Source organism: Pristiophorus japonicus, chromosome 2 (genome assembly GCF_044704955.1).
Source record: "Pristiophorus japonicus isolate sPriJap1 chromosome 2, sPriJap1.hap1, whole genome shotgun sequence".
Classification (NCBI taxonomy): domain Eukaryota; kingdom Metazoa; phylum Chordata; class Chondrichthyes; family Pristiophoridae; genus Pristiophorus; species Pristiophorus japonicus.
In genome coordinates, this window is record NC_091978.1 from 202,598,985 (window position 1) to 202,617,815 (window position 18,831).

An 18,831-nucleotide genomic window follows, 5' to 3' on the forward strand; every position below is an offset into this window, starting at 1 on the left:
CATTAATCAACCCGCTAGATATGTGAAGAGAAAAAGATTAGTGAAGACAAACGTAGGTCCCTTGTAGTCAGAATCAGGTGAATTTATAATGGGGAAGAAAGAAATGGCAGGCTAACTGAACAAATACTTTGGTTCTGTCTTCACAAAGGAAGACACAAATAACCTTCCGGAAATACTTGGGGACCGAGGGTCTAGTAAGAAGGAGGAACTGAAGGAAATCCTGATTAGTCAAGAAATTGTGTTAGGGAAATTGATGGGATTGAAGGGCCTGATAGTCTGCATTCCAGAGTATTAAGGAAGTGGCCCTAGAAATAGTGGATGCATTGGTGATCATTTTCCAGCAGTCTATCAACTCTGGATCAGTTCCTATAGACTGGAGGGTAGCTAATGTAACATCACTTTTTAAGAAAGAAGGGAGAGAGAAAACGGGGAATTATAGACCGGTTATCCTGACATCAGTAGGGAAAATGTAGGAAACAATTATTAAAGATGAAATAGCAGCGCATTTGGAAAGCAGTGACAGGATCGGTCCAAGTCAGCATGGATTTATGAAAGGGAAATCATGCTTGACAAATCTTCTAGAATTTTTCAAGGATGTAACGAGTAGAATGGACAGGGAAAACCAGTGGATCTGGTGTATTTGGACTTTCAAAAGGCTTTTGACAAGGTCCTACACAAGAGATTGTTGTGCATAATTAAAGCACATGGTATTGGGGGCAATGTATTGACGTGGATAGAGAACTGGTTGGCAGACAGGAAACAGAGAGTCGGGATAAACGGGTCCTTTTCAGAATGGCAGGCAGTGACTAGTGGGGTGCCGCAGGGCTCAGTGCTGGGACCCCAGCTATTTACAATATACATCAATGATTTAGATGAAGGAATTGAAGGTAATAGCTCCAAGTTTGCGGATGACACTAAGCTGGGTGGCGGTGTGAGCTGTGAGAAGGATGCTAAGAGGCTGCAGGGTGACTTGGACAGGTTAGGTGAGTGGGCAAATACTTGGCAGATGCAGTATAATGTGGCTAAATGTGAAGTTATCCACTTTGGTGGCAAAAACACGAAGGCAGAATATTATCTGAATGGCAGCAGATTAGGAAAAGGGAAGGTGCAACAAGACCTGGATGTCATGGTACATCAGTCATTGAAAGTTGGCATGCAGGTACAGCAGGTGGAGAAGAAGGCAAATGGCATGTTGGCCTTCATTGCTAGGGGATTTGAGTATAGGAGCAGGGAGGTCTTACTGCAGTTGTACAGGGCCTTGGTGAGGCCTCACCTGGAATATTGTGTTCAGTTTTGGTCTCCTAATCTGAGGAAGAGCGTTCTTGCTATTGAGGGAGTGCAGCGAAGGTTCACCAGACTGATTCCCGGGATGGTAGGACTGACATATGAGGAGAGACTGGATCGACTGGGCCTGTATTCACTGGAGTTTAGAAGGATGAGAAGGGATCTCATAGAAACATATAAAATTCTGATGGGACTAGACAGGTTAGATGCAGGAAGAATGTTCCCGATGTTGGGGAAGTCCAGAACCAGGGGACACAGTCTAAGGATAAGGGGTAAGCCATTTAGGACCGAGATGAGGAGAAACCTCTTCACTTAGAGAGTTGTTAACCTGTCGATTTCTCTACCACAGAAAGTTGTTGATGCCAGTTCGTTGGATATATTCAAGAGGGAGTTAAATATGGCCCTCACAGCTAAAGTGATCAAGGGTATGGAGAGAAAGCAGGAAAGGGATACTGAGGTGATGATCAGCCATGATCTTATTGAATTGTGGTGCAGGCTCGAAGGGCCGAATGGCATACTCCTGCACCTAATTTCTATGTTTCTATGTTTTTATGTTTCAATCCATGCTAATATATTACCCCCAACCCCATGAGCCCTAATTTTGTGTAATAACCTCTTGTATGGTACCTTATCAAATGCTTTTTGAAGATCCAAATATACTGCATGTGTCGCTTCTCCCTTATCTACCCTGCTAGTTATAACCTCAAAAAACTCAACAGATTTGTCAAACACAATTTCCCTTTCCGTGTTGGCTCCGCCCAATCATATTACGATTTTCTAAATGTCCTGTTACCACGTCCCTATTAATAGATTCTGGCATTTTCCCTACTACTGATGTCAGGCTAACTGATCTATAGTTCACTGTTTTCTCTGTCCCTCCTTTCTTAAATAGCGGGGTTACCATTGGAGAACATTCTGGAATCTAGAACTTAACCCCTTCTCGTAATATCGACAAGCTGATTGGGACTAAATTAGTTGTTGCAGAGGATTTTGAGCACTACTTAAAGGTATATCTACGTTTACTGTTCATTGGTGCTGGGGATTTGAAGAACACTTTTGAAACACATCGGGAGACTTTATGGGATACTTAGTTAAGACTTCACCAACACTGTACCAGAAATTCTCTGAGCACGTCACCTAAAAAGGGTAAGTGCTGTGCTACTCTACTGTATTGGACACCTTAGAGGAATCATCAGGAGAAAAGGAGTGATCGGTCATCAGCATTTTGTTAAGAGTCCTGCATTGGTCTGCAGGAAGAATGGGAGGAGGACATGAGACCAGGCAGAGCAGCACCAGCAGCTGCACGAGAGAGGACAGGAGGGCGAGGTGGGCTCCATCCTCCCTGTGGGTACAGAACATCCATCCTCCTTTGGACATCCTCCACCAGGACCTCCAGTGCCATTTCTGAGAACGTATGTGCCCTCTCTATTGGTTCCTGAGTGATCCTGAAACATCCCGCTATGTGTCAACCAGCATACTCTACACCTTTAGTGGAAGTGGTTGAGTGGAGCCAACATATACTGCTTCATGAAAATTGAGTTTTATCAGCGCTTGATTGCTAACCTGCAGGTGTCTGTCTTAGCACCTAGAGGCAAGTTCAAATTATGGTAATCAGAATTAGGACCAACATTGCGTGCTAAAACCAGAGTTTTAAACAGGCATGTTTTATTAGCACGCTGCTTATTTAGCGCCTGTTTTCACCCTTTCACCAAAATAACCCTCGAAATATTTGAAAGTGTTTTTAAATAGCCACCTTACACAGAGGGCTGTGGGTGGGGGAGATGGGATGTGTACTTTTTTCCGGGAAGGACCTGACATAATTCGCTCTGGCTGGACATTCTGGCCTTGTGGTGATGGCAGATGCACCAGATGCGCTCCTATGGGATTCAGTGCCCACCAGTGCTCGGAAATGATGGAACCTCTCCCTGACCCTGCGAACTTTGGCAGGATCAGCAGGGTGGGCACATCGTGACACTTAAGCTGGAGTATGTTGTGGCTGTAGTATTAGAGATGATCACCTTTTATATGTATTTTATTTAGACACGGCATCAAGCTGACAATCAAAGGTTTACTTGGTATGAATCGATACAGAAAACTGTAAAAAAGCCATAACCTGAGTAAGTAGGCAGCTGCTAAACAGCTGAGTGCAGTTGGGCAATGGAAAGCTATAATTTTGTCAGGGAGATTGTTTCAGTATAATTTGCTTGTGGTAGGAAGGATATTTGTTTGTGCTAGGACCTCAAGCTTGGGGCTCTGGGTAAACATTCTCACTGCAGCTGGTCATTGTCTCCCTGATACAGTCACAAGTAAATCTCAGCAGTCAAGGCAGTATCTCAGTATGGCAAAAGATTTCCAGATCTGCAGCTCTGATCGCAGGGCAGCAGTACTTGGACTTTCATGTCTGTGAGGTTCAGGAGATCAGCGAGTTTGTTTTCAGCAGAAATGGTTCATCGGTTTCTCAGCTGGGGCCAGATTTCCAGCTGATTAGCTGCTTACTTATATTCATCCCAGTGGTAATGTTCAAAATGTGACGATAAAGTATAACACAGACTGATTATTATCTGTGATTCTTGCTAATATTCCCTGCACGGTCTGTTCAACAGTGCTATTAGTCTGTTAAGTAGTGCTATTAAATATTAGAGAGAAGTGTCACTTTCTGTGTAAAGTGTACCTATTCCTGAATGACACATGATAATTAGCCACTTTTATTTTGGTCTTCTTTCAATTTAGATTTTAGAAACTCATTGTGGGGGAGCCAACACTCGCCATTTACGCTGCTGATAATGATTTTGTAGACCAGCTTATAAATCAGTAACAGGTAAAAGTGGATCTACAGAAGACAGAATTAATATAAAAATCAAAAGAATCTCTTGGATTCAAGATACTGGAATCTGAATTAAAGGATGAACAATATAAAAGGTTCTATCATTGGATCTTGGATGTTAAGTAAGATTGTAGTCATGCTATTTCTTTCAAATTGATGAAAAATAGTTCTGATCGTGCATTGATGATTTGACTCCCAAGTACATTAAAGTCAAGTTTGGGGGTAATTTTAACTTCTGACACAGGTGGAGTATCAGCTGCCTGTTATATATCCTGCCTGATTTTCTTTTCCATTTAAAATGTAACCAGCAATTAAATTAATGATCATCTGTTTTAGGTTTTGGTTGAGAGATAAATGTTAGCCAGGACAGCGGGGAGAACTCTCCTGTTGTTCTTTGAAATAGTGCCATGGGATCATTTACATCTACCTGAGAGGGCAGATGGGGCCTCGGTTTAACATCTCATCCAAAAGACGGCAACTTTGACAGTGCAGCATTCCTTCAGCACTTCACTGGAGATTACATGCTCAAGTCTCTGGAGTGGGACTTGAACACACAATGTCCTGACTCAGAAGTGAGAGTGCTATCACTGAGCCACAGCTTGCACTAAATCAGGCAGGTGTATAATGGGCAGCCGATTAATTACTGATAACTTTTCACCAAGAAAATTACCACCAAGTGATGTGATACACCCCCCAGAGGGGATTTCAATTTGTACCTGATGCAGTATAAATCCAGCAATTTGTGGAAACACATTTTTAAAAGTGCTATGGTGGTCAACCGGACATCCTGGGAACTTTGAAAAGTAAGTTCAAAATCTTTTTAAGAGCAAGCAATTGTTCCCACCTGTGCTCTTTTTAACATTAAGTATTTTTTAACATTGAAGAGAGCTCCTTGTGACCTGCAAAGATTTGCAAGTGTAGTAGAGAAGTCACTCTGCCAACTATCTCCTGTCAGGCATTTCTGATAACTTTTTAGGAAGATATTCTATCGTGCCAATTAAGGCAATCCTCCTTTGTCTCACTTTGTGCCTCAGCATCTGTGAATATCTCTCTGCATTTTCAGAAATCCTTCACTGCTGAGAAATATTGTGAATTTTTAAATCCCTTCCCTTAAGTGTTTATGAAGTGGGAATTTAATTCAATGAATTTATTGATTTGAACTCAAAATATTTGTTTTATTTCACTAATCAACGTATCTTGTTTGTAAGCAATTGGTGAAAATCTAAAGACCTGATTGCCAGAGAACAGAGCGTGCGAGTTTAAAATAGGAGCACCCCCGCCAGCTGTTATTTTAACTCTTGGGTTTTGGGTGGTGTATGTGTGTGTGTGTGTGTGTGTGTGTGACTCTCAACTTTGCCATCCTCGCCGGCCGTCCGGACACGCCATGGCGTACCATCTTGCCATCCGGAGGAGGCGGGGGTCCCCGATGGAGGGCACTCTATGCGGGAGTCCTCCCACTATTCATCGGGGACTTGGCCTGGAGGGTGGTGCACGGAGCAGTGCCGTGCAACAAATTTTTAAGCCGGTTCACGGACTCCCAGGCCGCCTGCAATTTCTGCGGTCTGGAGGAGTCCGTGTTCCATGTTTTTATTGAGTGCACGAGGTTGCAGCCCCTGTTTCATTATTTAAAGGGGCTGCTCCTGAAATTCTGGCTGCACTTTAGTCCCACTCTCCTGATCTTTGGGCACCCTGTGCGGAGGGGAGCGGGTAGGTCCGAGGGCCTCCTCGTAGGACTGCTCCTGGGCACGGCCAAGGGTGCCATCAGCCGGTCCAGGCAGCGGGCGGTCGAGGGGGTCGTTCAACCTGACTGCCTGCCTCTCTTCCGCTCTTACATCCGGTCCAGGGTGTCCTTGGAGATGGAGCACGTGGTGTCCACCGGTACGCTCGCGGCCTTCCGTGAGAGGTGGGCACCGGAGGGACTGGAGTGCATCATCACGCCCGGCAACCAAATTTTAATTTGATTTTACGTTTTAAAGTTTAATTTGTTTTAATTGCCGATGCTTTTAGTGTCCCCCTCCCCTTTTATAGGGGGCACTGGAGGAAAAAAAAATGTGATTTTAGTGCCCCAAAAAAAAAAGAAAAACACAAAAAAAAACACAAAAAAGAAATAAAAAGGGCCTTGTAAATGTCTGTTGTGTCATCCAGGTCAGGTGGCACGGATTAATGTTTTATGTTTTTCAGATAAACTCCAAAAAGAGTTTCGGGTGGTGTGTGATGCCCAGACCATGGGTAGGTGAGGGCTTCATAAATCTTCAGAAACTGATCTAATGAGTTAATAAAGACCCTGACACTATTTTAACACTGGACTTCACAACTCACACACAGTGCCGAACGTGCCCAGGAAAGCTGGCGTAAAGAGAATCCCGCGTCAGAAGAGGCCCACCATGGTAGAGTTCAGTAAGTTTTTAATTATTTCCTTGTGTGCCAGCAGGAGCAAGAATGCTCCTTCGGGCAGTAAAAGGAAGCTTTTCTCCCTCCCCCCTCCTAACCACGGCTCTGTGGTGGTGGACTCCTGCTGCCCGAAATTCTGCTCCTGCCCACTAGCTTCCTCATCATTCCCGCCACCATTGGATGGGAGACTACTTTGGAAAATGGTCCCTCCCCCATGCCACACTCACACCCCGAATCAAAATCGAGAGTTAAAATTAAAATGTTGCTGCAGCATGCTTATCATTTGCAACCCAATGAAGTGTTTTTTAAAAGGAAATCTCACCATTATGCAAATTTCAGTTCTGCACCAATTGTGCTTTTAAATGGAAAATGCAAGCAAGTGGAAAAATGATGAATGCTCAGCATCACAACAGTATAAAATGCCTTGATCATTGCGTTTGCGACTTTCTGATAAGTCACTTTCTCATGGTGTGTAATCACTTTCCTTCTTTGTGCCACCTTTATGCAACTATTCCGAATGTTTCACTGCTCACTTATTTTTAGCAGAGAAATTGTCGATAAGAGCGCTACTTTTCATTTAAAAGTTCTCCTCTGTGATCTCCATTTTTTTCTGTCCTGCACTAATCACTTATTAATATAGCAATCCAGGCACATAATCAAAGCTTACAAATGTGAGATCCTCACGCTTCAGTTTCCGGTTTCCGTTCCCAAGTGTTACATTTACTTTTATTTAAATTTCCAAACCTTTCTCTATCACTGCAGTACTGAAGATGAGGGAAGAAAAAAAGCTCTGAACATTTCACTGTTGCCATCCTTTTAAATTGCTACAGTTTCGGCCTCCCCGCCCCCGGCACCAGTGTGCGAGCTCTCGGAGATACCGGCTATGCAGACCGAGCTCATAGTAAATAAGTAATGAGAACAGAACTTGAAAGTAAAGTTGGGAACAGCTGTGCAGAATAAACCGGACAGCTGGACAACCGTGCACTGCCGTCGATCTGCAAAATGTATCCGATAATATGAGCTTATAAAAAGAAAGATGATTTTTTAAAAACTGCTTAAAAATACTCTGTGAAAATCATGACGTGCACACATCCCTAGTCCTTGTATTCACGTTTCAGGCCGAGTGCAACACATCAATCATAGGCAGTCCCTCGGAATCAAGGAGGACTTGCTTCCACTCCCAAAGTGAGTTCTTTGATGGCTGAACAGTCCGATACGAGAGCCACAGACCCTGTTACAGGTGGGACAAACATTCGTCGGGGGAAGGGTTGGGTGGGGCTGGTTTGCCGCGCGCTCCTTCCGCTGCCTGCGCCTGGCCGCTTCATGCTCTTTGCGTTGAGGCTCAAAGAGCTCAACTCCCTCCCGGATGGACTTTCTCCACCTCGGGCGGTCCGCGGCCAGAGTCTCCCAGGTGTCAGTGGTGATGTCGCACTTTACCAGGGAGGCTTTGAGGGAGTCCTTATAACGTTTCAGCTGTCCTCCTTTGGCTCGTTTACCATGAAGGAGCTCCGCATAAAGCATTTGCTTAGGGGGTCTCGTATCTGACATGCGTACTATGTGGCCTGCCCAGTGAAGCTGATCGAGTGTGGTCAGTGCTTCAATGCTGAGGATGTTAGCCTGGTCGAGGACACTGATGTTGATGCGCCTGTCCTCCCAGGAGATTTGCAGGATCTTGCGGAGACATCATTGGTGATATATCTCCAGCGACTTGAGGTGCCTTCTGTACATCGTCCATGCCTCCGACCCATACAGGGGGGCGGGTATTACTACAGCCCTGTAGACCATGAGTTTAGTGGTAGATTTGAAGGCCTGGTCTTCAAACACTCTTTTCCGCAGGCAGCCGAAGGCTGCGCTGGTGCACTGGAGGCGATGCTGAATCTCCGCATCAATGCCTGCCTTTGTTGATAAGAGTCCACGTTGTCCAGGGTCACGCCGTGGATCTTGATGATTGGAGGCCAGTGCTGTGCGGCGATGACAGGCTGGTGAAGGACCTTTGTCTTACAGATGTTAAGCGTAAGGCCCATGCTTTCATATGCCTCAGTGAATACATTGACTATATCCTGAAGTTCAGTTACTCAATGTGCACAGACGCAGGCATTGTCTGCATACTGCAGCTCAATGACAGAGGTTGGGGTGATCTTGCACCTGGCCTGGAGGCGGTGTAGGTTAAACAGCTTCTGTGGTTTAATTCCACTCCAGCGGGGAGCTTGTTGATTGTGAGGTGGAGCATGGCGGCGAGGAAGACTGAAAAGAGGGTTGGAGCGATAACGCAGCCCGGTCCGCACGTGGATTGAAACATAGAAACATAGAAAATAGGTGCAGGAGTAGGCCATTCGGCCCTTTGAGCCTGCACCGCCATTCAATAAGATCATAGCTGATCATTCCCTCAGTACTCCTTTCCTGCTTTCTCTTCATACCCCTTGATCCCCTTAGCCATAATATATTCATTGGATATTGAATATATCCAATGAACTGGCATCAACAACTCTCTGCGGCAGGGAATTCCACAGGTTAACAACTCTCTGAATGAAGAAGTTTCTCCTCATCTCAGTCCTAAATGGCCTACCTTTATCCGAAGACTATGTCCCCTGGTTCTGGACCTCCCCAACATCGGGAACATTCTTCCCGCATCTAACCTGTCCAGTCCCGTCAGAAGCTTATACATTTCTATTAGATCCCCTATCATCCTTCTAAACTCCAGTGAATAAAGGCCCAGTTGATCCAGTCTCTCCTTATATGACAGTCCAGCCATCCCTGGAATCAGTCTGGTGAACCTTCGCTGCACTCCCTCAATAGCAAGAACGTCCTTCCTCAGATTAGGAGACCAAAGCTGAACACAATATTCCAGGTGAGGCCTCACTAAGGCCCTGTATAACTGCAGTAAGACCTCCCTGCTCCTATACTCAAATCCCCTAGCTATGAAGGCCAACATACTATTTGCCTTCTTCACCGTCTGTTGTACCTGCATGCCAACCTTCAGTGACTGATGAACCATGACACCCAGGTTTCGTTGCACCTCTCCTTTTCCGAATCTGCCGTCATTCAGATAATATTCTGCCTTTGGGTTTTTTCCCCCAAAATGGGTAACCTCACATTTATCCACATTATACTGCATCTGCCATGCATTTGCCCACTCACCTAACCTGTCCAAGTCACCCTGCAGCCTCTTAGCGTCCCCCTTACAGCTCACACCGCCACCCAGTTTAGTGTCATCTGCAAACTTGGAGATATTACACTCCATTCCTTCATCCAAATCGTTAATGTATATTGTAAATAGCTGGGGTCCCAGCACTGAGCCCTGCGGCACTCCACTAGTCACTGCCTGCCATTCTGAAAAGGACCCATTTATCCCGACTCTCTGCTTTCTGTCTGACAACCAGTTCTTTATCCACATCAGTACATTACCCCCAATACCATGCGCTTTGACTTTGCACAACAATCTCTTGTGCGGGACCTTGTCAAAAGCATTTTGAAAGTCCAAATACACCACATCCACTGGTTCTCCCTTGTCCACTCTGCTACTTACATCCTCCAAAAATTCCAGAAGATTCATCAAGCATGATTTCCCTTTTAAAAATCCACGCTGACTTGGACCGATTCTGTCACTGCTTTCCAAATGCACTGCTATTTCATCCTTAATGATTGATTCCAACATTTTCCCCATTACTGCTGTCAGGCTAACCGGTCTATAATTACCCATTTTCTCTCTCCCTCCTTTTTTAAAAAGTGGTGTTACATTAGCTACCCTCCAGTCCATAGGAACTGATCCAGAGTCGATAGACTGTTGGAAAATGATCACTAATGCATCCACTGTTTCTTGGGCCACTTCCATAAGTACCCTGGGATGCAGACTATCAGGCCCCGGGGATTTATCAGCCTTCAATCCCATCAATTTCCCTAACACAATTTCCTGACTAATAAGGATTTCCTTCAGTTCCTCCTTCTTGCTAGACCGTCGGTCCCCTAGTATTTCCGGAAAGTTATTTGTGTCTTCCTTAGTGAAGACAGAACCAAAGTATTTATTCAATTGGTCTGCCATTTCTTTGTTCCGCATTATAAATTCACCTGAATCCGACTGCAAGGGATCTACATTTGTCTTCACTAATCTTTTTCTCTTCACATATTTATAGAAGCTTTTGCAGTAAGTTTTTATGTTTCCTGCAAGCTTCCTCTCATACTCTATTTTCCCCCTCTTAATTAAACCCTTAGTCCTCCTCTGTTGAATTATAAATTTCTCCCAGTCCTCAGGTTTGCTACTTTTTCTAGAAAATTTATATGCCTCTTCCTTGGTTTTAACACTATCCTTAATTTCTCTTGTTAGCCACGGTTGAGCCACCTTCCCTGTTTTATTTTTACTCCAGACAGGGATGTACAATTGCTGAAGTTCATCCATGTGATCTTTAAATGTTTGCCATTGCTTATCCACCATCAACCCTTTAAGTATCCTTTGCCAGTCTATTCTAGCCAATTCACGCCTCATACCGTCAAAGTTACCTTTCCTTCAGTTCAGGACCCTAGTTTCCGAATTAACTGTGTCACTCTCCATCTTAATAAAGAATTCTACCATATTATGGTCACTCTTCCCTAAGGGGCCTCGCACAACAAGATTGCTAATTAGTCCTTTCTCATTACACATCACCCAGTGAAGGATGGCCAGCTCTCTAGTTGGTTCCTCGACATATTGGTCTCGAAAACCATCCCTAATACATTCCAGGAAATCCTCCTCCACTGCATTACTACCAGTTTGGTTAGCCCAATCAATATGTAGATTAAAGTCGCCCATGGTAACTGCTGTACCTTTATTGCACGCATCCCTTATTTCTTGTTTGATGCTGTCCCCAACCTCACTACTACTGTTTGGTGGTCTGTACACAACTCCCACTAGCGTTTTCTGCCCTTTGGTATTCCGCAGCTCCACCCATACCGATTCCACATCATCCAGGCTAATATCCCTCCTTACGATTGCATTAATTTCCTCTTTAACCAGCAATGCCACCCCGCCTCCTTTTCCTCTCTGCCTTTCCTTCCTAATTGCTGAATACCCCTGGATGTTGAGTTCCCAGCCTTGGTCACCCTGGAGCCATGTCTCTATGATGCCAATCACATCATATCTGTTAACTGCTGTCTGCGCAGTTAATTCGTCTGCCTTATTCCAAATACTCCTCGCATTGAGGCACAGAGTCTTCAGGCTTGTCTTTTTAACACACTTTGCCCCTTTAGAATTTTGCTGTAATGTGGCCCTTTTTGTTTTTTGCCTTGGGTTTCTCTGCCCTCCAATTTTACTATTCTCCTTTCTATCTTTTGCTTCTGCCTCCATTTTATTTCTCTTTGTCTCCCTGCATAGGTTCCCATCCCCCTGCAATGTTAGTTTAACTCCTCCCCAACAGCACTAGCAAACACTCCCCCGAAGACATTTGTTCTGGTCCTGCCCAGGTGCACAACATCTGGTTTGTACTGGTCCCACCTTCCCCAGAACCATTTCCAATGTTCCAGGAATTTGAATCCCTCCCTTTTGCACCACTCCTCAAGCCACGTATTCATCTGAGCGATCCTGAAATTCCTACTCTGACTAGCACGTGGCACTGGTAGCAATCCTGAGATTACTACTTTTGAGGTCCTACTTTTTAATTTAGCTCCTAGCTCCCTAAATTCATCTCGTTGGACCTCATCCCATTTTTTACCTATATCGTTGGTACCACGACAATTGGCTGTTCACCCTCCCTTTTCAGAATGCCCTGCACCCACTCCGAGACATCCTTGACCCTTGCACAAGGGAGACAACATTCCATCCTGGAGTTTCGGTTGCGGCAGGAGTAACGCCTATCTATTCCCCTTACAATCGAGTCCCCTATCACTTTCGCTCTCGCACTCTTTTTCCTGCCCTCCTGTGCAGCAGAGCCACCCACAGTGCCATGAACTTGGCTGCTGCTGCCCTCCCCTGATGTGTCATCCCCCTAAACAGTACCCAAAGCGGTGTATCTGTTTTGCAGGGGGATGACCGCAGGGGATCCCTGCACTACCTTCCTTCCACTGCTCTTTCTGTTGGTCACCCATTTACTATCTGGCTGTGTACTCTTTACCTGCGGTGAGACCAACTCGCCAAACGTGCTATTCACGTCATTCTCTGCATCGTGCATGCTCCAGAGTGAATCCACCCGCAGCTCCAGTGCCGCAATGTGATCCGTCAGGAGCTGGAGGCGGATACACTTCCCACACACGTAGTCGTCAGGGACACCGGAAGTGTCCCTGACTTTCCACATAGTACAGGAGGAGCATAACACATGTCCGAGCTCTCCTGCCATGACTTAACCCTTAGATTAACTTAATTTGGCAACAACAATGCTAAAGGTTACTTACTGATAAAGAAAAAGAAGAAAAACTACTTACCAATCACTTAACCCCTTGGTTGTGACGTCACCTTTCGATTTCTTTCTACTTCTTTGCCGCCCTGCTGCAGCTGCAACGGCTGGCCTCCGACGACGTTGGGTCTGTAATGGATCCCTTGGTAAGGATCACGGCCTGCATGTCATCGTGAAGCAGGCGAAGGATGTTGACAAACTTTTGGGGGAATCCAAAATGGAGGAGGACACTCCATAGACCCTCACGGTTGACAGTGTCAAAATTCTTTGTAAGATCGAAAAAGGCCATGTATAAGGGCTGGCGCTGTTCCCTGCATTTTTCCTGCAACTGGCGCGCTGCAAAGATCATGTCTGTTGTGCCCCGTAGGGGACGAAATCCGCACTGTGATTCCGGGAGGAGCTCCTCGGCCACAGGGAGAAGACGATTGAGGAGAACTCGAGCGACAGCTTTCCCAGTGGCTGAAAGCAGGGAGATTCCCCTGTAGTTGCCGCAGTCGGACTTGTCTCCCTTTTTAAAAATGGTCACAATCACTTCATCTCTGAGATCTCCTGGCATGCTCTCCTCCCTCCATATGAGAGAGATGAGGTCATGTATCCATGCCAACAGCGCATCTCCGCCATACTTTAGTGCCTCAGCAGGGATTCCATCTGCACTCGTAGCCTTGTTATTCTTAAACTGTTTTATGGCTTTGCCTACCTCGTGCAACGTTGGAGTTTCACTGAGTTGGTGGCGGGTGGCATGCTGTGGGATGGAGTTGAGAACACTCGAGTCAAAGGCAGAGACTTGATTGAGGAGATCTTCAAAGTGCCTCTTCCACTGGGCTCTGACAGCCTCGGTGTCCTTGATGAGTGTTTCCCTGTTCTTGGCCAGGAGTCGGATGGGGCCTTGGGAGTTTGGACTGTAGGTGGCCTTGACTGCAGTGAAGAATCCTCGCATATCGTGACTGTCGACAAGTTGTTGTATCTCCTGTGCTTTCTCCATCCACCACCTGTTCTTTAGGTCCTGAGTTTTTTGTTGGACCTGAGCCTTGAGCCGTCTGTAATGTTGTTTTGCAGCTCCCGAGTTGGGCTGTTGCTTGAGGCTCAGAAAAGCTTTGTGCTTGCGATCTATGAGTTCTTCGATCTTCTGATCATTTTCATCAAACCAATCCTGATGTTTTCTGGTTGAGTGACCAAATGTCTCCTCACAGGCACTGGTTATAGAGCCCTCGAGGGTTATGGGGATTCAGCATCTCAGGGTCACCAAGGCACGCCAGATTGGCTGTGAGGCGCTGGCTTATAGGGCTCTCTTAGCTGGGTCTCTAAGTGCCCCAGCATTAACTTTTTTGCGGAACTGCTTCTGCTGTCCCCTCTGCTTTGGGGCAATGTTAATGTTAATGATGGATCGGATTAGGCGGTGGTCCGTCCAGCGGTCGTCAGCTCCTGCCATGGCGCGGGTGATGCGGATGTCCTTGCGATCCCTGGCTCGGACGATGACATAGTCAAGCAGGTGCCAGTGCTTGGAGCGAGGGTGTTGCCACGATGCCTTGTATTTGTCCCTCTGGCGGAACAGGGTTTTGATGATGAGGAGTTCATGTTCTAGACATTTTGTCAGGAGTAGGGTACCGCTGGAATTGGCTTTCCCTCCCCCGTCTCTGCCAATCACGCCTCCCCAGAGGGCTGTGTCTTTGCCAACCCTGGCATTAAAATCACCCAGGAGGATCAATTTGTCGCCCGAGGGGACACGGGACAAAGATGTCTCGAGGTTGGAATAAAAACCCTCTTTCGCCTCATCCGTTGAATCGAGTGTGGAGGCGTACGCACTGATGACTGTGGCACATTGGTTCTGAGATAAGGTGCTACGGAGAGTCATGAAGTGTTCGTTGATCCCACAGGGGGAGTCTTTGAGGCGGTCGACCAGATCATTCTTGATGGCAAAGCTGACTCCATGAAGGTGGCATTCTGCCTCTGGTTTCTCTTTCCAGAAGAAGGTGTAACCTCCACCATGTTCCTTCAACTGGCCTTCCCCTGTCCGCCGGGTCTCGCTTAGGGCGGCAATATCAATGTCAAAACGTCTGAGTTCCCGGGCAACTATGGCGGTGCGGCATTCCAGCCTGTTGCTGTTGGGATTGTCCAATGAGGGTCCTGACATTCCAGGTCCCAAACTTCATACTGACGCAGTGGAAGATGCCTGTGCGTGAGTTCTTTTAAAGTGGGGTGGCCGCTGCACACCGGCAACCACACGGGCTTAGCTGAGCAAGGTCTTGGTCCAGTGGCAAGGGGATCCAAGACAACTGGAGATCGGGCACAGTTGCTGGGATCGAATAGTGCTGATTCGGGGGTGAGGTCAGTAAGCCGAGCAGGATTTCCATCCATTAGAAAAGCGGCAGAAATATTGGGTAATTTTTAACTTCACCGCTTGGGTGGTAATCTGGTGTAGCCGTTCGCCAATTGTAGAGCTTGTCCAATCTTCTTCCAGTTGAAATCACTGGAACAAAAAGCAGGTGGGTTCTGTAAATAACTGTGCCAGATGATAATTACCAGCATTATTTTGTAAAATATATTGTACCATTTCACGGAGGTGAACATGACACTTGAGAACAGGTAAAACTTAAGGAAACCAATTTTACAACAGGACCCCGATGTCAACCCGCCACAACGTGCCTTTACCAAAACAAAAGCAAAATACTGCGGATGCTGGAATCTGAAATAAAAACAGAAAATGCTGGAAATCTCAGCGGGTCAGGCAGCATCTGTGCAGAGAAACAGAGTTAACATTTCGGGTCGATGATCCTTCGTCAGAACAGGAGAGTGTCCGTAAAGAACGGATTCTTAACAAGCACTGAAAGGGGGAGGGGAGGAAAGAACAAAAGGGAAGGTCTGTGATAGGTTGGAAGACAGGAGAGATTAGAGAGGCAATAGAGATGATGGCCCAAATTCAAATGGTAATGCCAGGAGGTTGAAAAACATTAGTCAAGATAGGGTGTGACTGGTGGGATAATGACCAACTGCCATTAGAGACAAGGACAAAAAAAGAAAGAGAGAAACAGGCTGTGAGGGGGGTGGGGGGTAGGGGGGTAGGGGGGTAGTGGGGGCGGGGGTGGAAGGGAGCCAAATATTGGCAGCGGTTAGGCTCTTAAATTTTTGAACTCAATGTTGAGTCCAGAAGGCTGCAAAGTGCCTAAACTCCCTTGCAGTCTGAATCAGGTGAATTTATAATGCGGACCAAAGAAATGGCAGACCAACTAAATAAATACTTTGGTTCTGTCTTCACTAAGGAAGACACAAATAACCTTCCGGAAATACTAGGGGACCGACGGTATAGCAAGAAGGAGGAACTGAAGGAAATCCTTAAGAGTCAGGAAATTGTGTTAGGGAAATTGATGGGATTGAAGGCCGATAAATCCCTAGGGCCTGATAGTCTGTAACCCAGAGTACTTAAGGAAGTGGCCCTAGAAATAGTGGATGCATTGGTGGTCATTTTAAAACATTCTATTGACTCTGGATCAGTTGCTATGGATTGGAGGGTAGCTAATGTAACACCACTTTTTAAAAAAGGAGGGAGAGAGAAAACAGGGAATTATAGACTGGTTAGCTTGACATCAGTAGTGGGGAAAATGTTGGAATCAATTATTAAAGATGTAATAGCACCGCATTTGGAAAGCAGTTGCATGATCGGTCCAAGTCAGCATGGATTTCTGAAAGGGAAATCATGATTGACAAATCTTCTAGAATATTTTGAGGATGTAACTAGTAGAGTGGACAAGGGAGAACCAGTGGATGTGGTGTATTTGGACTTTCAAAAGGCTTTGACAAGGTCCCACACAAGAGATTAGTGTGCAAAATTAAAGCACATGGTATTGGGGGTAATTATTGACGTGGATAGAGTACTGGTTGGCAGACAGAAAGCAAAGAGTAGGAATAAATGGGTCCTTTTCAGAATGGCAGGCAGTGACTAGTGGGGTACCGCAAGGTTCAGTGCTGGGACCCCAGCTATTTACAATATACATTAATGATTTTGACAAAGGAATTGAATGTAATATCTCCAAGTTTGCAGATGACACTAAGCTGGGTAGTGGTGTGAGCTGTGAGGAGGACGCTAAGAGGTTGCAGGGTGACTTGGACAGGTTAGGTGAGTGGGCAAATGCATGGCAGTTGCAGTATAATGTAGACAAATGTGAGGTTATCCACTTTGGTGGCAAAAACAGGAAGGCAGAATATTATCTGAATGGTGACAGATTAGGAAAAGAGGAGGTGCAATGAGACCTGGGTGTCATGGTACATCAGTCATTGAAAGTTGGCATGCAGGTACAGCAGGTGGTGAAGAAGGCAAATGGCATGTTGGCCTTCATCGCGAGAGTAATTGAGTATAGCAGCAGGGAGGTCTTACTGCAGTTGTACAGGGCCTTAGTGAGGCTACACCTTGAATATTGTGTACAGTTTTGATCTCCTAATCTGAGGAAGGACATTCTTTCTATTGAGGGAGTGCAGCAAAGGTTCACCAGACTGATTCCCGGGATGGCATGACTAACATATGAAGAAAGATTGGATCGACTAGGCTTATATTCACTGGAATTTAGAAGAATGAACATAAAATTCTGAAGGAATTGGACAGGTTAGGTGCAGGATGAATGTTCCCAATGTTGGGGAAGTCCAGAACCAGGGGTCACAGTCTAAGGATAAGCCATTTACGACCGAGATGAGGAGACACTTCTTCACTCAGAGAGTTGTGAACCTGTGGAATTCTCTGCCACAGAAAGTTGTTGAAGCAAGTTCGTTAGATATATTCAAAAGGGAGTTAGATGTGGCCCTTACGGCTAAAGGGTTCAAGGCATATGGAGAGAAAGCAGGAATGGGGTGCTGAAGTTGCATGGTCAGCCATGATCTTATTGAATAGTGGTGCAGGCTCGAAGGGCCGAATGGCCTACTCCTGCACCTATTTTCTATGTTTCTATGTTTCTATGAGGTGCTGTTCCTCGAGCTTGCGTTGAGCTTCATTGGAACAGTGTAGGAGATCGAGGACGGAGAGGTCAGAGTGGGAATGGAGTGGAGAATTAAAGTGACAGGCGACCGGAAGCTTAGGGTCACACTTGCGGACTGAACAGAGGTGCTCCGCAAAGCAGTCACCCAATCTACGTTTGGTCTCCCCAATGTAGATGGAGTATAATGTTGGAAGGTATGAGGTCGTGTACTTTGGCAGAAAACAATCAAAGAGCAAGTTATTATTTAAATGGAGAAAAATTGCAAAGTACTGCGGGACCTGGGGGTACTTGTGCATGTAACACAAAAGGTTAGTATGCAGGTACAGCAAGTGATTAAGAAGGCCAATGGAATCTTGGTCTTTATTGCAAAGGGGATGGAGTATAAAAGCAGGGAATTCTTGCTACAGTTACACGGGGTATTGGTAAGGCCACACCTGGAATACTGCATACTGTTTTGGTTTCCATATTTACAAAAGGATATACTTGCTTTGGAGGCAGTTCAGAGAAGTTTCACTAGGTTGATTCCGGAGATGAGGGGTTTGACTTATGGGGAAAGATTGAGGAGGTTGGGCCTCTACTCATTGGAATTCAGAAGAATGAGAGGTGATCTTATCGAAACGTCGAAGAGTATGAGGGGGCTTGACAAGATGGATGCAGTGAGGATGTTTCCACTGACAGGGGAGACTAGAACTAGGAGCATTACCTTAGAATAAGGGGCCGCCCATTTAAAACTGAGATGAGGAGGAATTTCTTCTCTCAGAAGGTTGTAAATCTGTGGAATTCGCTGCCTCAGAGAGATGTAGAAGCCGGGACATTGAATAAATTTAAGACAGAGATAGTCAGTTTCTTAACTGATAAGGGATTAAGGGGTTATGGGGAGCGAGCAGGGAAGTGGACCTGAGTCGATGATCAGATTAACCATGATCGTATTAAATGGTGAATCAAGCTCGACGGGCCGTATGGCCTACTCCTGTTCCTATTTCTCATATTCTTATGTTCTTAATGTTGAGAC